The 14,867-nt window shown below is 35.1% G+C and overlaps 1 long non-coding RNA gene across 1 annotated transcript in view; it reads right to left on the reverse strand.

The window, feature by feature from the left end:
- Positions 1 to 5,511: 5,511 nt before the first annotated feature.
- LOC131405705 (uncharacterized) overlaps positions 5,512 to 14,867 on the reverse strand; it is a 52,167-nt gene continuing 42,811 nt past the window's right edge. The window contains exons 2-3 of the long non-coding RNA XR_009220019.1: positions 10,190 to 10,342; positions 5,512 to 6,083 (exon numbers count right to left, since the gene is read on the reverse strand). This is a non-coding gene — a long non-coding RNA (uncharacterized LOC131405705). The remainder of the gene's footprint in view (positions 6,084 to 10,189; positions 10,343 to 14,867) is intronic.

Consider the following 14,867-nt stretch of genomic DNA (forward strand, 5'->3'; position numbering starts at 1 on the left):
AGTTTTAAGAGGATGAATCTAATGAGCATGTTCTGGATGACTCTTAGAGGTGAAAATTCAAGTTGATGAGACCAGTTACTATGGCAATATTTTAGGAAAGGAAAATGGGAACCTGATGTGGGAAAGGGGAAGGAGGAAATAATATGAATTTTTTCTTATCTTTTATTATGAAAAATTTCAAAATAAAAAGTAGAGAGAATAATATAATGAATTCCCAAATATTCACCACCCAGCTTCAAAAATTATCAATTCATGACCAATGTTATTTTATCTTTATTCCTACCCACCTACTTTACCTCCAGGTTTTGTTTTTTTTTTTTTTTGGTGAGAAAGATTAGCCTTGAGCTAACATCTGTTGCCAATCCTCCTCTTTTTGCTGAGGGAGATTGGCCCTGGGCTAACATCAATGCCTATCTTCCTCTACTCTGTATGTGGGACTCTTGCCACAGCACGGCTTGATAAGCGGTGAGTTAAGTCCATGCCCGGAATCCGAACCTGCGAACCGCGGGCCGCCGAAGTGGAGCCTGCGAACTTAACCACTATGCCACTGGGCCAGCCCCGCTCCAGGTTTTTTGAAGTCAATTATCAATACATTTAACTTATATATATTTGAGTATGAATTTCTAAAAGATAAAGACTCATTGAAAAATGTAACCACAATGTCATTATCATACCTAAAAAATTAACAGTTTCTTAACAGTTCCAAATATGTACTCAGTGGTCAAGTTTCTCTAATTTTTATAAGAAATTTTTTTGTAATTCATTTCTTTGAATCAGTATCCAAATAAGGTCCACTCATTGTAATTGGTTGCTGATGTTTCTTAAATATTTTTAATCTTAGTTTCACCTTCCATCTCTTTTTTATTTTGAAATTTATTTATTAAAGAGACAGAGACAATATTTGCTGATTGCATATTCATGGTAATATTTACGATGTTATTCTAACTTTGATATTTCCCAGAAAATGGTGGTTAAATTTAAAAGCTTGATCAGATTTACGTTTGATTTTTTTTGGCAAGAATTGTTGATAGGTTGTGCTGCATAATATCAGAGGGCACATAATATTTGCTTGTCTCTTTTCTTGTGTGTTATAGCAACTATTACAAAATGATGACATTCTAATTCAATTATTCTTTCTCATTTATTTATAGAAATACTACTATAAATAGAAACTTCCCATCAATAATTTGATTACCTTGACTTGTGGTTCATATAGGAAATGCAGGATAAACATCTGCTGCCCTTTATGTACCAGTTCTCAAAATAATGAGCTGGTTCCCTAGCCTTCTCTGAAGTTACCAATGAGTTTCTTTATTTTAAAAGAATCATTATGAACTCATGTATTAAAATATGTTTGATGTATTTCAATCTATTGCAAATATGCTTATTGATGTTCAAATTGTCCCATCTTTGCCCAATCGGAAACCACTTTAAGTTGACTTCTATGTCTTTGAGAGTTTTCAAACTTTCTTATATGACAAGATGTCCCAGGATCATCTTTTAAATTTTCTAACCCAGCGCTCGGAATCACCTGTTCTCCAAGGAGACTTTACTACTTACATTGTGAAATGATATTTAGAGACGACAAATGGTGCTAGGCGATGCTCATTGTTATGGAATCAGTTATTGTTTTTACATGTTTTCAGAGGATAAGGCTAAGAAATGTGTATTTTTTAAAGATAAAATTTATTATGAGTTCGTATTTTTTATGTTTATTGTGAGTTCCAATTCACAATTCAGGAGTGTATGGTTTTTACCTAATCTTATTGATTTTACATTTGTTTCCTCTTTCTCTCATGCCAACACTCCTGGTTTTCAATGGTAAATTCCTCCTTTGCCTTTTCCCTCACTACAAAGACAACTGTCTCATAATAACGTTACAACACTGCTACCTACAATATAAATCCTCAAACTGTATAGTCAGTTATTTTTCCAAGTTTTATTTTTTGGGGACCACAGAATATATTCAGATAAAGACATAACAGTCAAATTCTTGTGTTATAAAGTCACTGTCAATAGTTCGTCTTTTTGTGTTATGTAACCTGTCTCTTCCTGTGTGGATTCCATACTGTTTTAATTACCGAAGGTTTATAATATGTGCCAATAACTTCTAGGGATAGGCTATTCTCATTCTCCTCTTTGCAGAGTTATCTTTTATTTCACAGTTATTACTACTTTTTTTGTTTTTCCAATTGAACTCTGCTTAGCTTTAGGAAAAAAAACCTAATGATATTTTTATTGTGTTGACATATTTATGATGTTAAGTCTTCCCACCCAAAAACATACTATGTCCTTTTATTTGTTCATTTCTATTTTTGTGTCTTTCAGGACTGTTTTGGAGTCTTCTGGATATGAGAGATGTTAAAAAGGTGAAACAGTAGGACTGGAATATGAGGGGCAAAATAGAGAAAACTATGGTTTCCAGCCTCTCTTTGGGAGAATGATTTGTTTGTTTATTTTACAGAAATGGGATTATTTGAAGAGTAACACAAGGAATAACGGTGAGTTTTCATTTTAGTACCAGACCTGAGTTCTATCTAAACTTATTGGCAACTAAATATATCGATCAAATTTATATAGCAACAAATATTATTGAAAGAAATTAGAAATAATCCCTGAGAGAGTAAATCACATGAGATAATTTTTCATTCTACTTAGTCACATGACATGAAAAAATGCTCCTTTTAGAGCTTGTGCAGTTCCACGCAAAATTGTAGAGAAGGCTTTCCTCCACTGCCTTTCACAGGCTTCTCACATTGTAGCACTCACACTGTGAGTGCCCTACCCCTGCTGCTACTGCCTGTTCTGGATTTAAATGTCCCTATCATGCTATGGTCCTTCAAACATCTCCGATGTCAGAAATCAGGGTCCTGGACTAGACTCTTCCCTCTCTCTCCCACCTCTCTGTATCGACTGGCTACCAAATCCTGCTGAGTTACCTCCTACAAAAGCTGAACAAGCTTGAGTTTACCTCCTAAAAAGCTCTTGAAAAATCTCTTCCTCCTCTTCATTATCATTGCCTATGTCAATGCCTTATTCAACACATCATTTTCTCACCGGTTATATTGAGATCAACTCTTCAATACTCATCTTGCTTTTTTTTATCCTCTTGTTTCCTTTCTTATATAACTACCTGTGGCAATATTTATCCTATTTATAATACCTTCCAGCCATCTTCTGTACTGCTGCCTGGATCATCTTTAAAAATACAAGTTAAATACTTCTATGACCCCTATTACTTAAGCAAATTCCCAATGTATATTCTAGAAAATGTCAAAGAGTGCCATGACAAATGCTACATATTAGATTCTTAAGAGAGTCACAAGGTATATTGGCTATAAAGAGCTCCCTCTAGTAGAGAAACCTGTTTAAATGTGATCAACTTTATGGGCCTGGATTCATGTGATTATGGACTATTTTAAATATACATATCAATTTTTTTGTCAGTCAATTGTTCTGAAAATATACTTTGGAATATACTGACATAAAGAATAAACTCCAAACTCCTTATCATGGATGACCTTTCTGTTGCAGTGGCCTCACCTTCCACAGTTCCTTCTTATACCTAATATTCCATCAAGGACTATAGCATTGCACAATACCGGGGGCACAGTTCACACTCCTGTGCGCTGTGGCTAGTCCTCCTGAATTTGCCATCTTGATTTATCTCTCTGTATTTTTGTGTATGCAATACCATTTTTCTAAACTGATTTTGCTCCCATCATCCACCTAATGAATTCCCACTCATCTTTCAAGACCCAGTTTAGATGTCACCTCCTCAGCACCAGTTTGAACATAATCTGCATAGAGATGAGTCAGGAGAGATATGATGGGGGCTGGCCCTGTGGTTTAGCGGTTAAGTGCGCGTGCTCCGCTACTGGCGGCCCGGGTTCGGATCCCAGGCACGCACCAACGCACTGATCGTCCGACCATGCTGAGGCGGTGTCCCACATGCAGCAACTAGCAGGATGTACAACTACGACATACAACTATCTACTGGGGCTTTGGAGAGAAAAAGGGGAAAAAAAAAGGAGGAAGATTGGCAATAGATGTTAGCTCAGGGCTGTCTTTCTCAGCAAAAAAAGGAAGATTGCATGGATGTTAGCTCAGGGCTGATCTTCCTTACAAAAAAAAAAAAAAAGAGAGAGGTATGATGTCCCAAAGAATATATGCAAAGTGAAGTGGAAACCAAAAACATAACTTCAGCAATGTCTGTATTTAGGAATATGTCCCCCTTCTTTTGGAAGAAGCCCCATGAAGGAGACTGAGAAGGAATTTTTAGAGTTATAAGGTGAAACCCAATGGGAATTTTGTTCCAGAGGCCAATGACAGTGAAAAATTGTTAATAGGAAGGCTCAAATATTACAGTTATAAATAGGAGGAAGAGGAAGACCGAAAGGACACACTTGAGTCTTATTGATGGTCTCAATGAAGCAGTTTCAGGAGAGCTATTGAATACTGCTAGACAACCACTCTCCTTCATTCCCCTGCCCCCAAACTTCTTCACAATACTCAGAGGACCTGAAACTCCATTCACCATTGTAAGGCACACACATACACACACACATTTCCATATAGAAAAAACCAGATGGAATAGATTGACATCTTGAGATGAAGTTTAAATAAAGAAGATTAAAGATCCTGGGGGTAGAGGGCATTGAGGAGGCATGGCAAATGAGAAGGAAACTGCCAGAAAAGGGACTTTTCTCATTCTCTCCTTGGCAATGGAAATCTAGTTAAAAAGGGGAAAGGTAAAGAACTTTTGCCCATTTTCTGGGTTTGATGTGTACTTCATTGTCTAATAGTAACAAATTTTTCACAATTTCAAATATTAAGGGTATAACAAAAGAGTTACAAAAGGAAGAAGATAGGGCTGTAACGTGAAAAGAAAGTAGAATTGAGGAAACAATTTTGCTGAGCTGAATGAAGGAGACAGGAGAAAGGAACACATTGCAAATGCAATAGAGAGGAGTGAATTAATGGAGTAGAGTACTAGGAGAGAGTACTTATATGTTTGTGTGTATGTGAGGTGTGTGTGCATAAGCATGTGTGTGCGTGTGTGTGTGGGGTGTGTGTGTGTCTATGGTGGGACTGAGAGGAAAGAGAGATTGAATCAGGGAAATATTTTGATTTCACATTCAATTCTTTAAACAATAACTCAGGTTTTTGGGCTATTAATGTTTGATATCCCTGTATACCTCTCCCATGCACTCATTAAGAATGTTGCTTTCTTTTCACTATAATATTTTATAGATACCACTTGTCTTATATTTCCACAAGTATGCAAAATACCCCACTCTATAGCTCTGTGAACATTTAGAGAGAAAACCTTCTTAGGATCACACATGGCAAAGAAAAAATGTTTCCTCTATCTTATGTATAGAAAAGTCACATTAATATTCTCCCTAGATATAGAACTGGCTATATATGCTTTTGCCTGTTCTTTATTGTTCTCAGTATATTGGAAACATGGAATACATTTTAGAGGTGAAGACCACCTAGGGTGTACATAGGGAACCTTTGAGCAAAATGAATCTGCTACATATTTCTGTACTCTTTTCATAATTCACAGTTATGAAATCAGGCCTCAAGGAGGGCAAGGGTCACATATTTATTTTTCATTTTGGAACAGTCACAACATTATTTAATCAGTAGAAAATTTTTATTTTATTTCACAAAATCTTTAAGTAAGGAGTAGGATTTCTGTATCATCTATGAAATGAAGGTTGAATAGAAAAGTAATAAAAGGCCTCCTCTGTACATTGTCACGAAAGCATCCAGAAGTTTTATGCTGCCTGGAACATTTCTTACACATGATTTTTATTTCTTAGCTTGAAACTACACCTAGGAGGAATCTTTTGTTCTCAGTGCTGCCAAAACTTCCATCTTCCAGCAGTGACCTCAGTTTAGCACCTGCTCATAAGATGTGTTTGCACATCGTTGGGACGTTATGGTGACATATATGTTCCCATCAAGGAGACTGTCATAGAATTCAGGAGATGTTAACATTTTTCCATCTGTGTGTGAAAGTGACGTTTCCTGTTAATTTTGTTCTCTTGCTGAACTCTCCAAGCAAAAGCCTTCTGTAGGAGGCAGAATGATGTCATTATAGTCATAGCATAAATTTTTCAACCTTTAGAATGAGACATATTGTGGCATATATTTCACTACTTTTAAAAGCAGTGAAATAAAAACTTGGAGGATGATGATATCAATTTTATATTTTCATGTGTGGGGGTTTCCAGAGCCTTAAAAATGACTCCAGGGCTAAAATTTCCTCTGGCACATGTATTTCCTCTGTAGCCTTAGGAGAGGCAAGCTCATCAATGGATGCTTGTGTTTGTGAGACCAACAGAGGCTTGCATATTTAATTTTAGAGGTATTGAGACTGTACAGGCAAAAGAGTCTAGCACTAGTGATTTAAAAATAAAAATAAATCAAACTTCTGATTTCAATTCTGATATGTAAAAAGCTTGGAAGTTGTTGCTCCCATTTTTACAACCAGAAAAATACTGAACAAACTGAAAATCAATGACTTTTCTTGGACCTATCAGAGAGGTGAGATTTCAGAGAAAACTGCCAGCCTGAAATCCAAAGAGACAGGCAGATGTAGAGTCACAGTCTCCATCTCCTTTCCTCAAGAAGAAGTCACTTGAGCCGTAAGTGCTGGAAACACTTAAAGGATAATTTTGATGAATTGTTAAAGGCTGAATGCAGACTAGTGTGAGAGTGAGAGACTTCTGGGGACTGTAGTGCTAAGGGAGCCCCCACACTTTCTTGAGTTTTACCTCCATGAACCATTTTAGGTTCTCACCTTGGAGAGCCAAGAAAGATTCCCTCCTGGCTCTCACAGAGGAGGGGAAAAGTAGCCACCATGAAATATTCCAGGAGTGTTCTCATAATGAAGGGCTACTCTTCAGGGGAAAGACTTTATCAGAGCCTTAGCTACCTAAGGAAAGGCATTCTTTCCACTCCAGCCTCCTGTAGCTTTCCTGTAACACCTAAGGGGAAAAAAAATCTAAGAACTACAACTTGTAAAGGTTACAGCCTAGGTGCACAGACCCAATAAAAGACAGAGATTTAATCATAATATTATAGAATGCTTGCTTTCTCCCATTCTCTGCCATCATATCAACAGGGATCCAGTATGATAACAGTGCATTATAGATCAGCGAGGTGCAAGATAGCTTTTTTCTAAAGAAGAGCTCATAGGGAAGCCAAAGACAAAAACAAGGGCACTAAAGGAATTCGAAGTCTGTAGCACTTACAGCTACAGCAAACATTAAACACAGCCCTACTCCTAGACACATTAACACAAAACCTTACACTAAAGCCTGTTTACCTCAGTGCCTAATACATCATATTTGGCTTTCAGCAAAAAATTACAAGACATGCTAAAAGGTAAGAGAAAAACATAATCTGAAGACAAAGCAAACATCAGACTAGATCAGATATGACACAGATGTTGGAATTATGAGACAAGGAATTTAAAATAACTGTGATTAATATGTTAAGACTGCTAATGGAAAAAATAGACAGCATGCAAGAACAGATGGGTAAAGTAAGCAGAGGGATGGAGACTTGAGGAAAGAATCAGAAGAAAATGCTAGAAATCAAAACCACTGTAACAAAAATGAAGAATGCCTTAGAAGAGCTCATCAGTAAACTTAGTATAGCTGAGAAAACAATATGTGACCTTGAAGACAGGTCACTATAAACTTTCCAAAAAGAAATGCAAAAATAAGAAGAAAAAAGAAAAAAGAAAAAAAATGAACAGAACATCTAATAAGTACGGTACAATTACAAAAAGCGTAACCTACATGCAATGAAAATACCAGAAGGAGAAGAAAGAGAGAAAGGAGCAGAAGAAAAATTTGAAGTAATAATGGCTGAGGATTTTCTAATATTAATGACAGACACCAAACCACAGATCTAGGAAGCTCAGAGAACACTAAGCAGCATAAATACAAAAAAATCAAGGCATATCATATTCAAACTGCAGAAGCCCAAAGACAAAGAGAAAATGTTGAAATTAGCCAGAATTGAAAAAAAATACTTTACTTATTTTATAGAGGAAAAAGGATAAGAATTACAGCAGACTTCCCTTCTAACACTATGCTAGCAAGAAGAGAGTGAATTAAAATACTTAAAGTGGAAAAAAAAACCTCAACCTATAATTCTATATCCAGTGAAATTATTCTTAAGAAGATAAAGAAAAATATAGACTTTCTCAGACAAATAAAAATTTAGGGAATTCATCACTATTAGACCTTCCCTGCAAGAAATATTTTAAGAAAATTCTTTAGGGAGAAAGAAAGATATAGTTCATAAACTCAGATCTACATAAAGAAAGGAAGAACATCAGAAAAGGAATAAATGAGAGCATTTTATTAAATAAAACATTCTGTTTTTCTTATTTTTAATTAATCTAAAATACAACTGTTTATTTAAAGTCATAATAGTAATGACATACTGTGATTATAGCCCACGGAAAAATGAAATGGATGACAGCAATATTGTAAGAAACAGCGGGGAGAAATCAGGGATACTTTGCTACAAGGGTCCTGCACTACACATGAAGTGGTATGGTGTTATTTGAAGGTGGGTATAGATTAGTTAAAAGTGTATATGGCAAATTCTAGGGTGACCACTAAAATTTTTTAAAATAAGTATAATTCATATGCTAAGAGAAGAATGAAAATGGAGTCAAATAAAAGGCTGAATTAAAACCAAAGGAAGTAATAAATGAGGGAGAAAAAGGAACAAAGAATACATGCAATGAGCAGAAAACAAAAACATGGTAGTTATTAATCCAACTATATCAGAATTTATTGTAAACATAAATGGCCTAAACATACCAATTAAAAGACAGAGATTGTTATATTAAAAAAGAGACTGGACTATATGATCTCTAGAAGAAATCCACTTTAAATATAAAGACTCGGATAGCCTAAAAGTAAAGGGATGGAGAGAGAAATAACCTGTTAATACTAATCAAAAGAAAGCTAGAGTAGCGACATTAACTTCAGATATAGTTGACTTCAGGGGTACAGACAGGCATTATACAAAAATTAAGGACCAATTCCCCAAGCAGATAACTGTTCTCAATATATATGTGCCTCAACAAAAACACATCAAAATATGTGAGCTAAAAATTGATAGAACTTCAAGGAAAATAGACAAATCCGCTGTTATAGTTAAAGATTTCAACGCCCTTCTGTCAGTAACTGACAGATCAAGCAGGCAGAAAATCAGTAAGGATATAGTTGAACTGAATAGCATTATCAATAAACCTGAACTAATTAACATTTACAGAATACTCCATCCAACACCAGAAGAATATACATTTTTCTCAAGATTGCCTGTAGCGTTCTTAATGATAGACCATATGCCCGGTCAAAAAACACACCTTAACAAATTTAAAAGAAAATAAATCACATGGGGTATGTTTTCTGACCACAATAGGATTAAACTAGAAATCAATAACACATAGCTAGCTAGAAAAACTCCCAAATATTTGGAGATCAGACAACATACTTTTGAATAACATATGGGTCAAAGAAGAAATCTCAAGAAAAAAATTTTAAATATTTTGAACTAAATGAAAATGAAAATACAACATATCAAAATTTGTGTAATTCAGTGAAATCAGTACTTAGAGGGAAATTTATAGCATTAAACGCATATATTAGAAAAGAAGAAAGATCTATAATCAATAATCTAAGCTTCCACTTTGGGAAACTAGAGAAAGAAGACCAATTTAAGCCTATATCAAGCAAGAGAAAATAAATAATAAAAATTAGAGCAGAAATCAATGCAATTGAAAACAGGAAAGAATGGGGAAATCAATGACACCAAAGACTGCTTCTTTGAAATGATCTATAAATTTGATAAACCTATAAATTTGATAAAGGCAAATTAACCAAGAAAAAATAGAGAATACACAAATTCACAGTATCAGAAAGGAAAGAAGGATCATCAGTACTGGTCTCAAGGACATTAATAGAATAATAAAGGAGTATTATTAACTTTCTGCTCCCAATTGATATCTTATAAAAAGTAGACCAATTCCTTGCTTTCAAGGAATTGAAACTACCAAATTGCCAAATACAAACTACCAAAACTCACACAAGAAGAATATCTATTTTGAATAGCCTATATCTATTAAATAAATTGAATCAACAATTACCTTTCAAAACAGGAAAGCATTGGCTCAGATGGTTTCACTGGTGAATTCTACCAAGCATTTAAGGGGGAAATTATACCAATTCTCCACAATCTCTTCCAGAATATAGATGCAGAAGAAACACTTCCTAACTCATTCTATGAGGCCAGCATTACCCTAATAGCAAAACAAGACAAAAACACTATAAGGAAGAGAAATGATAGATCACTATCTTTCATGAACACAGATCAAAAATCCTCAACAAAATAGCAAATTGAATTCAATACCATTAAGAGAATAATGATAGTAGTCACACACCAGGAGAAATATTTGCAGAACACTTACCTGAAAAGAAATTGTATCCTAAATATAGAAATAACTCTTAAAATCAGCCCATAAGAAAACAACCAACCTTATTTAAAGAGTAAAACAAAAATATCACAAAGAAGATAAATAGATGGAAAATAAATATGAAAAGATGATCAACATCATTTGTCATCAAGAAATTCCAAATAGGAACAATGAGACACCACTACATACCTATTAGAATGAGTAAAATTAAAAAAAGAAGACTGACAACACCAAAGATGGTGAGGATTTGGAGCAACATTACTGGTGGGATGGCAAGATGGTACAGTCACTTTGGAAGACAGTTGGAAAGTTTCTGATAATGCTAAACATAGTCTTACCGTATGATCGTATCATAGGCAATCATGCTCCTAGACATTTTTCCAACTGTTTTGCAAACTTGTGTCCACATGAAAGCCTGAACATGAAGGTTTGTAATAACTGGGTCATCACCAAAACCCAGAAACAACCAAGAGGTCCTTCAATAGGTGAATAAATAAACAAACTGTGGTACATCCACACAATGAAATATTACTCAGTGATAAACATAAATGAACTATCAAGCCATGAGAAGACATAGATGAATCTTTTTTTTTTTTAAATGATCTGCCCCCCTCCCGCTTTATTTTTTTCTTTTGCTGGGAAAGATTCACCCTGAGCTAACATCTGTTGCAATCGTCCTCTCTTTTTTTACCTTCTCCAAAGCCCCAATACCTAGTTGTATATTCTAGTTGTTAAGTCCTTCTAGTTCTTCTGTGTGAGCCACCACTACAGCATGGCTACTGACAGATGAGTGGTGTGGTTCCACACCCAGGAACCGAACCCGGGCCGCCAAAATGGAGCGTGCTAATCTTTAACTGCTGGGCCATCAGGGCTGGCTCTGAATCTTAATGCATATTTTTAAGGTGAAACAAGCCACCTGAAAAGATTGCATACTATATAATTCCAATTATATGACATCTGGAAAAGGCAAACCTATAGAGACAGTAAAAAGATTAGTGGTTGCAGGAAGGGAGGGGGAAGAATTGAATACGTGAAACACAGGATGTATAGGGTAGTGAAACTATTCAGTGTAATACTGCAATGGTGGACATATGACACTGTGCATTTGTCAAAACCCAGAGAAGAGTGCTGTACAAAGAGTGAAACAATGTATGCAAATTTACAAAAATCATTTAGGAGGTCCTGAGATCTCAGGATGGAATGCAGTATTGACAAAATATATAACCTTATTACAAGTATTTGAAACAACCTCACTGAAGGTGGTGGGGAGAAAAAGTGCTGACATAAGTAACTTTGGAAATAAGTAGAGATTGTAAGAAATAAGGTAAAAGAACTGTGCATAAGGGCTACACTATAGTTTATAAAGTTTTTTTTCCCCATGGGTGTATGGGTTAACACTTCTGATATTGCTATATGCGTATACTAGAATTGAATAATTAAGTAAATAGATAGTGGATTGTGAGAGCTAGCTTTCTTACTGTTGGAGTAAGAATTTACAAATAAGCAAAGGAAAGAGAATAAAACGATCAATGTGGTAATGGATTAGAGTTGGAGACATCAGTATGAACTTATGTTTACCTTCATATAGATACAAATTGTTACATATAGTAATATTTATACATATCTGTAAATACATGGATTAATATGCTCAAAAATATTTCTTTGCTCTATCAGCTGAGAGAGCCTAAAAGAAATGACACTCCATTAGCAAAGAATATACCTAGTACCTAGATCTTGGTTTCTAATACCATTCTCCAATAAAAGGAACCAGAGTTCCAGAGAGAAATGACTGATTCTAGGTTTGGGGCAGATGAGCCTGGATCATCTTATAGCACCAGAAAGTAAAGAAGCGCTACACACAACACACACACACACACACACACACTGATAGGGATATGTTACAAGGGACATAGGATCCAAGTGAAAGAGCTCTCAATAGCTGGGGATAGAACCATGAGCAGAGAAATAAAGTAGTATTGGACTTTAACCAAAGTATAAAATGAATACTCGTTTAAGTCTATACTTATATAAACAAAAGATTGAATGAATGAATGAATGAATGAATAAATAAGTAAATAAATGAGAAAGGAGATAAAGATCCCTTATAGAAGAATTCCAAATAAGTCCAAATTTATGGAAATAAATTCCAAATTTTTGTAGATACTTTGCCCTCAAAGAAATGGAACATAGTTCTCCAGTCTTTAATGAGGGCTAGGCACAGTGACTCACTTCCAAAAAGTACAGTATGGAAAGGGGTAAAAACAATTACTTTACAGTGGAGAAACCTGAGAAACACTCCTCAGCCGGATGATCAAAGTCAATATCAACAATGGTAAGTCACGTTGATAGTATGTACCATTGATATGACGTGAGAATAACGACACTTCACTTCTATGGTCTTCCTCCCAGAAACACATACCCCAGTCTGCCAATGAGAAGTACATCAGACAAATCCTAATAGAGAGACGTTTTGCAAAATATTTAATCTGTACTCCTCAAAACTGTCAAAGTCATCAAAAACAAGGGAACTCTGACAACTGTCAAAGTGAAGAGTAGCCTAAGGGAACCTGATAACTAAATGTAATATGGTATCTTGGATGGGATTCTGGAACAGCAATGAAAGGACATTGGGTAAAAACTAAAGAAATCTGAATAAAGTATGGACTTTGGTTAAAGATAGTACATCAATATTGGTTCATTAGTTGTAGCAAATGTACTATACTAATATAAGATGTTCAGGAAGAAGGACCTGGCCACCCACTTCTGGAAAAATTGTCCATGAAAATCAATAGCAGTGGAGCATTGTCTAATATAGCACAGGTAGGTGAGAGGATGGTGCAAAAAGGTGGGGCACTGTGCTGCTCTGCTGTGCACAAGGTCACTAGGCATCAGAATAGACTTGATGGTACTAACAACAAATTGTAAGATGTTAATAATAGGGGCTACTGGATACAGAATTTATGGGAAATCACTACTATCTTCATGATATTTCTGTAAATCTGAAAATGTTCTAAAAATAAAATTAACAAAATATGCTACTTAATTCACGTGAAATAGAAAAAAAAGCCCCAAATAATTAATGCTGATAAGAAATATTACATCAAGAAACACATGATATAATAAAAATTAAAATCATTCACTTGATGAGTGAACAGTTTTAGAACTAGTAGTCAACATAGTATTAAGATAAATGAGAGAATAGACCATTCTACCTAACTTTTATATCTTTAATTTTACTGTGCAATTCATATTTTTGCCTTCAGGATCCTAAAATATTCTTTGTTTTAAATAATATTTTCCCTTCTTATAAAATTAATAGTCATTGTAGAAAATTTGGAAAGTATCCAAAAGTGTAAAGAGGAAAATAACAATACCTACAATTGCTCCATCCAGTCATAAAAAGTTTTTTAAGGTTTTAGTGTTTTATTTCCTAGCCATAACATTTTACTTTAATAAAATATTTTAGATATTATATAGAGTATGCATTTATAAATTAATATGATCATATTTAAACATTACTGAACCTCATTTAGGTAATTCTGCACCAGATTGTGTTCTAGGGTTTGAGTATATTGTATCATTGGGAAAATATTTTTGGGAAATGCAAATAACTTTACATATAATTATATTAGTGAGAAGATATCATATAAATGATGCCTATATAATGACATTTTGACTGAACACATTTGCTAGTCAAATAAAATGTCAATCGAGTTTTGAAAGTATTCAAACCAATTGACATCCTAGACACAGAGTCAATTTGATTGAAAATCGTTTTCACTTATGAAAGAATCATTCATTCAATAAAGATTTACAAACCTACTATATGTCAGGCACTACTTTAGGCTCTGCGGACAACAGTGAACTAAAGACATATAATTCCTGACTTTATAGAGCTTAATTCTAGTGGGGGGAGGAGCAGATAAATAAGATATGTCATATAGTGAAACATGCTACTGAGAAAAATAAAGATAGGAAGTAGGATAGGAAATGAGTGAGGGTGGTGAGTGCAGGAGGGTTATCTTCTGCTTATAGGGTCCTGGAGGGTTACGATTTTCAGGTTCAAGAGGAATCCTGGGCTATTTATAGTTACTATGGAAAGGGCATAATGATATCAGCACTGAAAAGGTAGGTAGTGGATGTAAGGTTGAAAATTTTGCAGGATGGTAGACAAAGGTCTTTTCATGAACACTCTGAATTCAGGAGCCCTTTCTTAACTACTGTCCTCGTGACATGGAAGTCATGGAAAAAGCAGTCTTCCATATGGAGCTCTGTGTACCTTTTTAACTACTGCCACTGGTGGCCCGAAGACTAGGGGAAGCGACTGTCTAATCAAGTAGAAGAGTTTAGC

Source organism: Diceros bicornis, chromosome 5 (assembly GCF_020826845.1).
Source record: "Diceros bicornis minor isolate mBicDic1 chromosome 5, mDicBic1.mat.cur, whole genome shotgun sequence".
NCBI classification, from domain to species: domain Eukaryota; kingdom Metazoa; phylum Chordata; class Mammalia; order Perissodactyla; family Rhinocerotidae; genus Diceros; species Diceros bicornis.